Source organism: Petaurus breviceps, unplaced genomic scaffold, assembly GCF_028583685.1.
Source record: "Petaurus breviceps papuanus isolate PSGF00001 unplaced genomic scaffold, PetGlider_PUasm1.0 90919, whole genome shotgun sequence".
NCBI classification, from domain to species: domain Eukaryota; kingdom Metazoa; phylum Chordata; class Mammalia; order Diprotodontia; family Petauridae; genus Petaurus; species Petaurus breviceps.
Genome location: NW_027187378.1, coordinates 8450996 through 8466229, shown reverse-complemented (window position 1 = coordinate 8466229; position 15234 = coordinate 8450996). Strand labels below are relative to the sequence as shown.

At 35.3% G+C, this 15234-nt stretch overlaps 1 protein-coding gene across 7 annotated transcripts in view; it reads left to right on the top strand.

Annotated features, from left to right (window-relative positions):
* KIF16B (kinesin family member 16B) overlaps positions 1-15234 on the top strand; it is a 401835-nt gene that overhangs the window by 271955 nt on the left and 114646 nt on the right. The window lies entirely within an intron of this gene.

Genomic DNA, 15234 nt, shown 5'->3' with positions numbered 1-15234 from the left:
TCTTTCTTTCTTTCTTTCTTTCTTTCTTTCTTTCTTTCTTTCTTTCTCTCTCTTCCTCCCTCCCTCTCTCCTTTCTTCCTTCCCTTGCTTTCTTCTCTCTTTTCTTTCTCTTTCTCTTTCTCTCTTTCTTTCTTTCTCTCTTTCTTTCTTTCTTTCTTTCTTTCTTTCTTTCTTTCTTTCTTTCTTTCTTTCTTTCTTTCTTTCTTTCTTTCTTTCTTTCTTTCTTTCTTTCTTTCTTTCCTTCCTTCCTTCCTTCCTTCCTTCCTTCCTCTCTCCCTGCTTTCCTTCCTTTTTTAAACTTTTTATATAAAAAAATGATCACACATGATGAAACTGCAAAACTGTTATATACAGCTTACTATTCCTTTTAAATCTATAATAAAATTGTCATGTAAACTTTTTTTCTTTTGTTTTCTTAGCTCCCCATATTCCCCCACCCTAGAGATGGCTGTCATTAGACACAAATATACATATACACGTATGGAAAATCATTCTATGCATACCTCTGTTTATCACTTGTTTCTCTAGATGTAGATAGCATCTTTCTTCATCTGTTCTTTGTGGTTAATTTGGGTATTTATAATAATCAAAAAAACTAATTCATTCAGAGTTGTTGTTAGAACAGTATTACTGGATACAACATTTTCTTGCTTCTGCTCATTTTGCTCTTCATTATTTCATGCAAGTCTATTTTTTTTCTTTTTCTTTCTTTCTTTTTTTTTTTGCTTTTTGGAGGGAGGAATGCAGGGCAATTGGAGTAAGTGACTTGCCCAAGGTCACATGGCTAATAAGTGTTAAGTGTCTGAGTCCAGATTTAACTCAGGTCCTCCTGACTCCAAGGCTGGTGCTCTATTCACTGCACCACCTAGCCGTCCCCAAGTCTGTGATGGTTGAGCTCATCGTTTCTTATAGCACTGTAGTATTCCATCACAATCATATACCACAACTTGTTTAACCATTTGTCAGTTGACAGGTATACCCACAATTTCCAGTTCTTTGCCACTGCAAAGAGAGCTGCTCTAAATATTTTAGAACATATAAGTTCTTTTCCTTTTTCCCTAATCATCTTTGGAAATAGAACTACTAAGGGTATTGTTGCTGTGCCAAAGGCATAGGCAGTTTAATAACTCTTTGGACATTATTCCAGATTGCTCTCCAAAATTTTTGGATCAGTTCACAATTCTGCCAACAATGAATTAGTGTCCCAATTATTCCACATCACCTCCAACATTTGTTGTTTTCCCCTCCAGTCATTTAGCAGATCTGATACGTGTAAAATGGTATCTTAAGATTATTTTAATTTGCATTTCTCTAATCAATAATTATTTAGAGCATCTTCCTTCCAAATGACCTAGAGGCTTTGTAATTTTACTTGTAAGGATGTTCCTCATATCTATATCCAGTTTTCTCTTTTGGCTTTTTCTTTGACTCTTCAACTGTTAACTTAGACATATTTGGCTAACTGTGTCTACCACCATCCCATCTCACCATCTTAATTTCCCACTGCTTTCCTACTCAGATATTTTGATGAACTTATCTGCCTGCTATAGCCTCATCCTATGACTGTGTTATTCCTCCATCTGACTTTGCATATACCATTTTCTGCTGTTAGATCACCTTCTGTCTACTATGCCAGTGGGTTTATTTCACCAACTTCAACAGTCAATTTGAAATCGTCCTTTTTAAGTTGTCCTTCTTTGCTGATTGCACCTACCTATTATTCCTTTACTCTTTTTTTTCACTACTTCAGTACTTATGTACACTATACTAATTTAAATTGAAGTAGTTCATGTTTTACTCTATATTTGACTATTTCTTTTACCTCTTTCCTCCTTAAAGGCTAGTAATATAATATTTTATTCACAAGTAAGATGCTTAATAAATGTAGTCATATGGTTGTTCAGTGATTCCATCGGACTACTCAACATAGTCACAGCATGTCATCTTTTATTATTATTGATGTTAACTGTAGTTGGGCAGATAAAGCTTTTTATACCATGGGATATATAAATACAGTCTATTCTTAATTAACAGTGGTTACTGGTGATAGACACAGAATCAACATTCTAATTCATAAAAGGCTAAGTAAGTGTTCACTTTAGCCGATAACTGGCATCCTGCATACCCACTCTTAATCTCTTTTAAGCATCTCTTTGCCTTGAGTTTCATGCCTTGTATTTTCTTTGTTCACCTTCTAGGATGGTATGAGCAGCAAAATGGGAGAGGGGAGAAGGTAATCAGGGCATGCTTTATAATTTACAAAATGGACAGTTAGCTCCTAAATTGCTGAACTTTGCCAGCTCATAGAATTGATTCTGGAAGGGAACTCAGGAATTATGTAGACTGATACCTTCATATTTTATATGATAAAACTGAGACCTTGAGAGGACAAATTGACTTTCTCAAAGTTATATAAGTTGTGTTGTAAAATTGTGATTCAAACCCATAACCTCTGAATCCAAATGAAGCATTATGTTGATACTACTTACATATACTTCTGGTTGGTGTTCTCTCCTGTAGATTAGGGTTCTACCTATAGAAATGAAATATTTCTAATGATTAATGCAGTGGGATTCTACTGTCTAAACAGGAATTGTTTCTAAAACCAGCATTTAATGAATTTAAAAATTTATTAACTTTTTAGTTTGAAAGGAATGCATTTTTCTCTCTGTATTTTCTCATTCATTTTCTTTATTTCATCTTATTTTTGGAACCATACTTCTGATTTCATTGGTGTAGGATATTCTACCATTCTACCAGTGCTCATCAGCTATTATGCAACTTTTATTTTTAGAGAATTACTTGGAGAACTATTTGGTTAAATGACTTTCTCAGGGTCACATAGTTATTATGTATCCAAGATGGAAATTAAACCCCTACCTTCCAACTCTGAGGCCAGCTCACTCTCTATATTATGACACACTATCTCGTATTAAGTCTTTTCCAGTACTTACTTGACAAGACTATAAGAAGTATTTATCATGAATATCACAAGGAGAGAAGGTGCTAATAATGATGATGTCACTGGTAGGGAACAGGATACAGAAGCAGGACATAATTTCACCAATGAGTTATAAATATTTAAATATATACTAGCTAGTCCCACATGGAAAAGAACTCAAAACTCTTTTTGAGCATGTTATGAATTGTAGCCTTTACACAGATGGGGCAAAATCATACTATTAATCATTCTATTAATCTTGCTGACCATTGCTCTTTCTCCTGATGCAAATATCCCAGGATGGTATTTGAAGATGACTTTCAAGTTTCAAGATTCTGTGACATTCTGTTTTTCCTTATTACTTCCATAATGTAAACACAATTTTTATTTTGGGCTAGTTCCTACTTCTCCCTGTTATGTGAATAGAAATTAGGTTTCATCTTATTAAACTAAGTTTGGTGATTAACATCAAACTGGCAAGTTCAGTTTATGTAACATATGCTCCATTTTTAATTATATTCAACTCTAAGGGCAGGTTGTCCCTTCACTAACTCTTGTAAACATTAGTGATTTTCACTGATCATAAAGGTCATCTCTTATGTAGCCATAGGCATGCCACTTGCCCTTTTAAGGCCTATGTAGCCCCTGCCTGTACTGTTGCTCTATTGTCTGTCTCCAGAGATCTCAAGACCATCTTAAAGCATTCATCCTAGGGTGGACTCTAGAAGGATTCATAACCACCTAGGTACTAGTGAGGGCTTTCTTCTCAAGATTCCCCAATTTCTAAATCAAGTGACAGGATTGGTGTTTGCATTCTGGAGATCGAGCTATCTTTATCCCTTTAGAGCTGATTTGGAACTATAGGGCAACTTTAAGATCACCCCCAGGACAACTAGAGGTCAAAAGAGTATATCTCTAAAGCTTTTAATAAGTCATCCTCATGTCAAGGACCTCATACAAAGCCTTCAGAGGACATTTTCCTGGGGTTGGGATACATTAGGCAACCCACAACTTTTATATATGCGCATGGGTTTGTACTTTGGCTATGCTATCCTTTAATAGATAACTTCATAGGAAAGCACATTATGTAGTGAGATAATAACCTTTTTGTTTTAAAGAGAGTATTTATATGATCTTAGGAAAATGTAAAGAGATTTTCAATCATAGAGGCAAAATATTTAAATTGGATGTAATCAGCTTTCTGACAAATACGATATTATAAACAAGAATATTTTTTCCCTAAATAGCTTTTAAAAAATCCAAAAATAATAGCATTTACATGGTAGGATTTGTTAATATTTCTTAGACATAATCTCTTTGAGGTACTGATTTTCATCCAAATTTGATTAAAAACCATTTTGCTCACAGCTGCTTCTTTTAGAGACTTGTGCTTGGCAAAGTGAATTTATTTAGTCTTTGTTGAAAAAACATTTCAGAACAGTTTAAGGCTCCCCATTCTCATTACAGAAAAATGTGCAGGCATCCCTTTGGAGGAAAATACTCTCATCTGGAAGCAGCTGTAATTACAGTAATTTTTATTTACATGCTTGTTTTCAAATGATTTGAAGTTTTGTCTGGCAGATCTTTTTGGAACTTCTTTCTAATGCTTCCCTCCAGAGCCGTGCCATTGCCCAGCCTTAGGGGTGAGGATATTTGATAATGAGGTCATTTTGCTAATTCAGCAACTCAGCTCTCAGATAGGTAGGGTTCAAGCCAAATACACTTTAAGCCTAATTATACTGCATATCAGTGAGTAGTAGTAGATTGAGAATCCCAGTCACTTATTAAAAATATATTTCAGGACCTCTGATTTCATCAGTGTGCTTACTACCTTCATTGATGCAGCTTTCAATCCCTGCGCATCATAGTAAATGGTTGTCCAGGATTGCTGTGTTAGAAGAATTTTCCTCACAGCCAATGTAGCAGTGAGTTTCTCTGACCTTCACTGGCTAGGTTAACAACAGCAGATAAATAGCCCTTCAGCAAGCCTGTATGTAACTAAAACCTTTCTAGCTTGGGTTTTTCTGGCATAGTCCTTGATAAAATTGGGAGACCTCATGATGGTGAAGAATCGGAGTAGGACTTTAATGGAATTATTTCACACTAAAAATATAACAAGTTTGAAATCAACAGCCCTACAGATACAAGAAGGAAGACAGTCTTTTCCTTCAAAGATCTTACATTCTAATGGAGGAAGACCATGCATGGGGGAATGATGGGTCAGAGGAGTGTTTTCATCTGGAATTTTGTGGGTGAGGGTAGTCATAGGGCAGTTAGTTGATTGCAACATCGTTTCCAAATATGATAGTTCTGATTTGAGTGTAGTTGGGGAGGGAAAAAAAGAAGGGGAAATGTATGCAGTACAAGGCATGAAGAAGGCATGGTAGGCCTTAGAGCACCTAAAGATGGTGAACTTTGTCTGATCAGGAATGTAGGGTCCAAGAGGTGGAAACTGTAGTATCTAGTTGTAGGTGCAGGGTGGTGCAGAACCATATAGCTGGAAGATGACTGAAGTGTATGTTGTAGTGAGTCCAAGGCCCTCCAGTGTGATGAAATGTTACCCCATCCATTTTTCAGATCTAGAGTGAAATACTGACTAGATCAGATTTAATTCAACTACAGAACTTCAAGTTAGACAAGCCTCAAGAGGTCCTCTAATCCATCTCCAGCATTATAGGAATGTCTTATAATATCTCTTGTTATTACACTTGTATTTAATAATTGTTTTGATGTGACTCAATACCCCAATTCCATCAACATTTCCTCATATGACATTGTTTCTACAACATTCACAAACCCAGTTGCCATCTTTTAAATGACCTAAGATTTTTGTTCCTCTTAAAATGTAGTACCAGAACTATATACAATACCCTGATGTTGGCACAGTATTACAAAATATATGTAAGATCTTTTTTCAAAACTGTTGTTATTGCTTATTTGGCTTTATCTTCATGTGATTTTTTTCTTCCCGTTTGATCTCAGAGCTCAATCATCATCTTATTTGTAACTTATTATCTCTTTCTCTTTTGTTTTTTGCCTTTTGGAGGGGGGAAGGTAGGGCAATTGGGGTTAAGTGACTTGCCCAAGGTCACACAGCTAGTTTTGTGTTAAGTGTCTGAGGCCACATTTGAACTCAGGTCCTTCTGACTCCAGGGCTAGAGCTCTATTCACTGTGCCACCTAGCCACCCCTATTATCTCTATTTCTAATTCAACTGCTTCTCCCTCTATAAAAGCAGATAAAGTAGTAGAATCATAGGTCGCATAGGTAATCTCTTGCCAAGTTTTATCCCTTTTGCTAGTCTGGTCAATAATGTGCTCTCCAGATATGGGAATGAGAAAATATCTTTTCTTTTTTCTGCTCCTGGTTACCAGAGTGAGGCTTTATTTCAAGAACAAATAACCAATTCAAAGGTGTGTACTCAACTTGATATCAACAAGTAGAAGTTCTAACTGGCATTTTTAAAAAGCCCAACCTACTATGAATGTAGAGTTGTAGTTTTAAAAATTCACTCAAAGGACTGATCAACATCATGGTAATATTATGGATTGGAAGAGTCATTACAGGTCTTTGTATTTGATTGTAGAGCAGCAAAGCTTGAAGTTTAACTATCTCATCCTTGTCATAAGAAACATGTTAGTTTTATTCCCCTAAGTACATATATTTAAATGAAAGTTGCGATCCTTCATTCCTAGGACCTGTATATCTGTTTCTTGATATGAGCATTTTAATAGGTACAAAATTTTGACAGCATTATTATTAGTATAAAGCATATATTAGTCTCTAACCCTAATGGTATCTAGTTACTGTAATGTCAATGTGTTTAACTATATAGCTTAGCAAAGTTTTTTCATTTGTTCTTTATTGAATTCTCATAAGTATCAAGGCACTGGAAAACATATGCATAGGAAACCTAGATTTTCCTTTTATCATTTGGGTTCCACTAAAATAACTACCTTATATTAATATATTTTGCATATTTACTATACTCCACAATTTGCCTTTGGTTACAAAAATGAAATTTCTTCATTGGTATTCAAAATGTAGCTGATTATATTTAAGAATTTAACATGTCAATTGCTTATCTTATCTTCCCTTCTACCAGATATTTTTCCTTTTCCCTTCTCCCTCCCCATCCATGTACATATTTCACACATATTTTAATTGTCAAGTTTATAAACTGGAAGATAGGTAACTTGTGTCTCCATATTTCCAGTACCAATCATAAAACCTCTCAATAGTCATATCCTAGCCTCATTCTGGGGAATTTTGTTTTATCCAAATCCATTGGCCCAGAAGGAAGAATCAGTTGATGCTTAGATAAGTAAAAGTGGCTACATTTCATTTGAGAAGGGGGGAAAATGAGATTTGGGGGGAGAGAAAAATAGAAAATATTCTACCCATCAGTTTTTAGAACATAGAACACAAAATTATATTGAAAAAATACCACATTTTAAAAATGTGCTTCCATTTTTTGTGATGTCCATTTAAAAGAGAAAGATATGAAAATGGAGGAAGCAGAATCATAGAGAAATGCAGAGTCACCAAGAGTCAGGCACACGCAGATACACAACCAACATCTAGAAAAGGCCCACAGTTTTAAAGACATCAAGATAGGTGCAGATAAGAACAAATTTGAGTTGAACAATAGGCTTCTGTGAATACTGTCACTTAAGACCTTTTAATCCTTAGTGTATTTTCACAAGTATAATGAAGATTTCATATTTACCTTTACTAATTTCCCTATGTAGCTAATTTGTTGTCCTAAATAAAAGCAGGGTCAAAATATTCTATTCAGAGTATGTGAGAAATAACCAGTAATATTTGTATTTTTCCCCCAATTAATAGTCTCAAGTTTTTTCCTGTTTGAGACTTATGCTTCCTAATCTTTGGAAGATTTTCCAAAGGAAGGAGAACCTCATTAGCCACTGAATTCACTGTACTAGATCTATTCCCACATATATGAACTGAAGCAAATCACTTTACCTCTTTGGGTCTCAGTTTCCTCTTCTGTAAAATAAGGAACATTGCACTAGACCTCTGAAGTCCTCTAAATCCATAGGATCCCTTGAACATGTCCCATGAATATTCTAGTAGAGAATCTAGTAGAGAAAAAAGCCTATCTTAAATAATCCATAATACCATTAATAAATACCTGTAAAACATTTGGCACCATGCTAGGTACTGAGATGTACCAAAGAAATAGAAGATGCTTTTAATTTTGATGCACTTCCTAGACTTAGAGCTAAGAGACTGTAGAGACTTCTGAGCCAACCTTTGAGGTCCAGATGAGTGATTTGCCCAAGGTGGTTGCAATAACATTATAAATGGCATTGGAAATTTGACCTTATATCCTCTGATTCAAGTTCTATTCCATGCTGACATGAAATTATGAGAAGATAACGGAAGACAATAAACTGTAAAGTGCCAAAATGAGTGATAGAATACTATGCAGTCTGCCATAAGACCTCCTCAAGGAGATGACACTTAAGTGTATGGACTTCAGGAGAGATGAGATGGGAGAGCATTCCAGGCTTTATGAGAAGACGGGAAGGCAAGAGGTAGGATATCATCTATGAAGAACAGCCCAGTAAATCATTCTTACCGCCCATCTTGGTCTTAACACTTCTTCCTAATCTGGCCATCAAAATTAAATAAAGCCTGCTATGATTCTGGAAGGGGTAAGTCAGTCACCCTTTGGCTCCACTCACCATCCCTGAGACTTCCTCCACCAAGGCTTCTTTTCCTGCCCTCCACACTGGCCTCTGTGTTGTCTCTACCATTTGGAAGGATATAAGTTCCTTGGGGGCAGGGCTGTCTGTCTCACTTTTGTGTTTATACCCCAGTGCTTAGTAGAATGTTTGTCACAAAGCTAGTGCCTTTTTAATCCATTAATTCATTACCAAGGGCTATATTTTTAAGCTGATCTGGCTGGTCCTGATTTCTGGTCTTGGCTGTTAGAAAGAAAAGAGACTGAGAAACACACCCTTTGCCGGAAAAAGTGAAAGATGAATTGTTGATTTTCTGAGAACTGCCTAAAAATCTGAAATTCTGGACTTGCTGAACATTTTAAAAAGCCAGACTTAGGTTATATAACACGTAGGAGAGGTAAAAACCTTTCGACTTGACCTTGTCTTGGTAAGAGTTTACAGTTAATTCAAACATCTGCTACATAATTAGAGGTTTTAGGGGGGAAATGCTTATTACTCCCTTTAGAGCTGTGACATTCTGTGCCATCCACAATTCTCATTAGTGATATAAGGGCATTAATGCTACTTAGGAACATTTTCTTTCCTTGCCCCTTTTGAAGGAGAGTGCTTACAGGAGAAAGAGAAGCCAGACTCTGTGCTGAACATTTAGGATGTGGTGCCTCTCTCTAAGCTTCTTTGGCAGGAAGCCACGCTCTAGGGTCTCATCCACCCAGGGAGAAACAGCCCCTTTGTTGAGCCCGTGCATTTCATTAACATGAGCATACTGAATGTAATTAAAAGTCTGAAAAATACATCTGGGCATATGTTATTTATAAAAATGGAGGTGTGGAACATATAGAGCAGAAATCCAAGTACATTAGTACTTGGAAAGCTGTAGCTTTCTTTTGTCTTTACTTCCTAAACAAAGTCATTCCCTTATATGCAGTCATAATGCTTTGCACTACAGAGCTCTTTGCAAGCCAACTGTGCACATTTAATAGGTGCTTCATGTTGTAGCCTTTCATTTTATTTTATATGCTACAATGATCAAGGTTCCGAGTCTGCCACAGCCCCTCTTGTCACTCCAGAGATAACTGTGACCTATGCAAACAAGGAATTTTAAAGCAACATAAAAATTCCTATGACTAATGGAATAGAATGTATTAAAGCACAGATATAATTGTTTGCTACAAAATACAAGATGTTGCAGGTAGAGATGTTCAAATAAAATAATACTAACAAGTTTATGTTCTGTCTCTTCCTAATACATAACCTTAACTCATTTTCCTGAACTATCTTCTATTTTATTTCATAAAATCCTACATTTCTTGTGAAATTAATTCTTACTAAAACCATTTTTATTTTACATTACTTTATATGTAGCTATGCTATAGAGTACTTGTACTTTAAAATCTATTATAACCCTAGTTGCCAAATATTTGGAATTCCTTTATTTTTATTCACTGCTTCTATTCAGAATCATTTTCTGCATGAATATGTTTAGTTATTACTGAATACTCTACAAATAAATGAGATTGTTAAATTTTTATCAACAGGCTTGACTTTGGTAATTTTATTTAGTATTTCAGTCAATCAACAAGCATTTATTAAGTGCCTACTATGGGCCAAGGCAGCCAAGTTGAACAGTGGATAGAGCTCCAGGCCTGGAGTTCAAATCTGGCCCCAGACACCCACTGTGTGACCTGGGCATGTCACTTAACCCTATTTACTTCAGTTTCTTCATCTGTAAAATGAATTGGAGAAGGAAATGGCAAACCACTACAATATCTTTGCCAAGAAAACCTTAAATGGGATCACGAAGAGTTGGACATGACCAAAATGACTAAACAACAGTAAAAACAGATGTGCCAGGCACTAAGGATATAATTATAAGAGATGAAATAATCCTCAGCCTCAAGGAAACTATGCTCTTTTAGGGAAAACAAGTACAAATATGTACAGAACACAGATAAATAAAAGAAGTAGAAACAAATACAAGGTAATTAGTGGCTTAGTGGTTAGAGTACTGGGGTCTTAGGAAGACTTGAGTTCAGATATGACCTCAAACTCACTGATTGTGTGACCCTGGGCAACTCACTTAAATTGTGTTTTTGTATATAATAATGACATCTACCACTCAGAATTGTTGTGAGGATCATTGTATTTGTAAATCACTTAATACAGAGCCTAGCACACAGTAAGTACTATGTAAATGTAGAAGAAGAACCAGGAAGGAATGGTATCATGAGAACCCTGAGAGGAAAGAGTACTCAGGAGGATGTCAGTAGCAGGAAGACTGAACAAAGATAATCAATTTGGGCAACTAAGAGATTATCAGTAACAGGGTTCCAAGCAAATTATAATACTGAGGTAGTTAAAAGGAGCTATTAACATCTTAGGGAAGAAGGGAAAAAATTTGGAACTCAGAATTTTTAAAAAAAGAATATTGAAATTGTCTTTACATGTGAAAAATGAAATATTATTAAAAAACAAAAGGAGCTGTGACTTGCTCATATGGATATCTCTTCCACTAGTACAAACTGTTTAACCACCTGCTCCTTCTTACCCTTGTCTTTCCATAAATTCACTAGAGAGGAGCTCTTCAATGTGCTTGCGATTTTCCTCTGCTTCTTTTCTTGTTTAAGTGAACCAGTGCAGTACTCAAACCATCCATCTCTGATCCTTCCTCTGCCTTTGGTATGTGAATGGTCCCTCTCTATTGCCAGTAACTTCTGGTACTGATGATCTATTTTATGCTACTTTTCATATACAAAACGTCCATTGTTATATGCCGCTACCTCCTAATTCATCAGTAATACACGTGTGTGTGTGTGTGTGTGTGTGTGTGTGTGTGTGTGTGAAAGCACACATTTATTTTTCTCTGCTAATTTGGCCAGGTCCAGCCACTTTTTCCTAATTTCAATTTAAGTATTTTCTCACACAGTATATTGGGTCCTGAGATGATAAATTATAAAGTTGTGGCTCCACTGTCCTCAGTGATGCTGATGAAAATAGAGTACTCCAGAAATACTGACAGATCTGTTCCATATTACACCTATTTGTTTATACTTCTAGTTTCATCTAGACATGCTCTTTAATGGTCCGCCTTAGTTGGGTCTCATTCCAAACATTGATCAGACTCCCTTTCCCCTCAACTGCTTTTCACGTTTTTGTGATGATACCATGCAGGTGATCTTTCATCCTTATCCTTTTCTATAATATTTTACAAAGTTTTCCCTCTTTTAACCTAAGGTCCTATCATATCTTTTAGCCTGTATTCCTCTCACCTTCCACAGAGTGGCATTGCTCCATTGTAACCTAGATATTTTCAAAGCTGCATGTGTCCTACGTGATTCAACTTAGTCACTGGAACAGTGAGGGCCATCTATTAATAATCCTACTCAATCTCCTAGAAGTCACACAGAACCTTTTATGCCTACCTTCCCTATGATGCACAGAGGCACTCTGCCATTAAGGCCCTCTATACCATTTCTCTATCGCATTCCTACCTACAAATCCCTAGGACCACATGGAGATAGTTCCACTTAGTATGTTAATACTTACTTTAAGACTTGAGATTACTATAGTAAATGTTGAAGTCAGCTCCCCTCATTCCTCCTTCTAGATCAGGGATTCACAACTTGGAGTCTGTGAGAGTGTGTGTGTATGTGTGTGTACACATATATGTAGTAGACATCTAATGTGCATATATTATATAGATAGATAGATCAATAGCTATATATCTTTACTATAGGATTCCCTTTTAATTCTGTGTATTTTATTTTATGCATTTAACATTATTCATGGAAACAGTGCAGTAGGTTTCACCAGACTGCCAAAAAAGTTCAAGGACACAAAGCAGATTAACATTAGTTTTAAATCCTGAAAATGTAGATATCTGTCTTGAGATAATATTGGTAAAATGCTTCTCTTTAGGGCTGAGCTTTTAATGCCTGGCAAATAGTAGGTACTTAATAAATTGGTTCCCTTTCTCTGCCTGCCCAGTTAGGACCATAAGTTCATGGGATCATATATTTTGAGCTTGAAGAAACCTTAGAAGCCATTGAGACTCTTGAATTTAAGTAATTTGTTCAAAGACACAGATTGAAAGAACTCAGCTGGGATTCCATCCAAAGTCTTCAGGCTCCAAATCCATTGCTGTACAATGATGAAGAATTTGGAAATGGAATAGCCACTGTCACACCTGCCCTTAAGCTACCAAGGATGCTCACTGTCTTTGTGTCAAACTTGAGCTAATTCTTATCCAGTTTTCCTTACTCACTAGTTCACACACCAAACCGTTGGATTTTATGACACTAGGCAAGAAAGTCATGTTTGCTGTCTGAGTCAAGTTCTGAGCTCTTTTACTACTTGTTTTTGTGACTTTTTACAGTCATAAAACTTCTCTAAGAAAAAGTAATAGAATAAATGTCTTAACCTTAGTCTTTTTCTCATTTTTTGAAGTTGACAACTTGTTCAAACCATTAAGGTTGAAGTAGTAATCAAATGCAGTGTTTTCTCAACTAGATCCTTTCAAAAGAATGTAAAATCATTGAGAGCAGAGACTATTTTGTTTCTTTCTTTGTATTCCTAGTGTGTAGGACACAGTTGACAACTAATATGTTCTGTTCAGTTGAAATGAATTTCTTCTAATTTTGTATTGATGTTGATATTTGTGTTAACAACTGGAAGACCTAGCTGCACTCAGATAGCTGTTTCTAAATCTAGGGAGCCCAGTAAGCAATCATTTTTCATCAATTAGGATATAGTCAGTTCCATTTTTTATGATGTTGTTTGGTACTTGCCACATCCAGAGCCTTAATACTACTCAAGACAGTATAGTCATTATATACAAAAGAAGATATTGAAAAATTTACAAATATTTGGTTCTTTTCATTTCTTAGACCAAACCTTATTTTCCTACATAATATTTGTTTATATCCCTTATGCTGCCATTCACATTGAAGTCACCAATTATCAATTGTGTAAAAACTATTTCTTCAACATCTAAAGACAGTGTTGGTGAATAAACTGCAGTTATCTTCAGGATATTTTCCTTACTTCTGATCATCATGAGAGCTACAAACTGAAAGAGCCAATTATCCTGTGAAATGTTGCTTCTTTTCACATCTGGTTTATTAACTAATCAAGAAATACTTATTACTAACTTCATGCCAGACAATGGGTGAGGAGGCACTAGGGACACAAACACAAAAGCAAAACAATCCCACTTTTCTCAGAGTTTTCAAACTAACCAAGGGGAGACATCATATTTACTTACATATATACACAGAACTAAACATATATAACATACATACTAACTAAACATAAATCATGTATAGCAAACATGTAAGTTATAATTAAACATATATAACACAGTGTTATAAATATATATAGATACATTGATAAATTTTAAGTTCCTTTTGTTCAAATTGTACAAAATAGGTGCTGTGTTAGCTTCTGCTATTAATACTAATAGTAATAATCACTCTATGATAACTTACCAATCATGAAAACAATTGAGCATTTTAAGTATTCTTTGTATTACACTTTGAGTATTTTTATTGTCTGGGAAGGGATTCAACTTTTCTGAATTAAATTTACTCAGTATGTATTGATATCTTATTAAAATAGATAACCTTTCCAACCATGCACAATGCAACTCACCCATACCTGCCCATCTTCTGCAACACTAGCCCTGTCTCTTTATAAATTTGCCAAAGTGAGACCCACCCAATAATGTGGGAGCACTATTTGCATCTGTGAGTGAGTACCTTTTGTGAATTGAGTTGATGATCCTTGCCTAATTTCCAGTCCAAGATCTCTTTCCCTTATTCACCACACACATACTTATTTATTATCCTTTTCTATAGCTAGACAGTCTTATTCTCACACATAGTAGCTAGGCAATAGAATTGATCTGGGATTAGAAAGCATGACAAAGGAAGCTTTCCTATTGTTGGTATTCAGAAGGCAAAGAACTTTGATCTTTATAATCAAACAACTTTTACCAGCATTTAATTAATTTAAGACGAAAGAAATGAAAACATACATATATGTATATGTATATATGTGTATATGCATCTACACACACATATATATTTCTATAGGTACATACACATAAACCCTTCTTCAGGGGAATTTTATTAAGATTTTTCATAATGAAAACCTCTAAATGGCCACTCTACTACTAGTGGTAAAAGTTAGCAACTTACCCTACTTGTCCAAATGGGGAAAATGAGATTAGAGATGCTCTGAATTGTCTTGATAATATCATATTTATAAGGTCAAAACACAAGAATATTATCAAGATTAAAAATACATCTTTAAAATTATTATTTATTAGTCAGAAAGCTTGCTATAGAATCAATACTTCTGATAGTCCCTGTTTTAGATTATATATTTAAATTAAAAAAAATTATATTACCATATTTTGTTTTTACATTACAAAGATTTCCAGACTTCAGTAGCTGAGAGCTCTCTTCTAACAAAGTAAAACTAACAAAACAGTGACTTCATTTGAAAGTACATGCAATATTCTACATCTGTAGCAATCCTTAATCTCCCTATTTCTTAGTGTTTTTTAACAAAAATCCATTTTCTT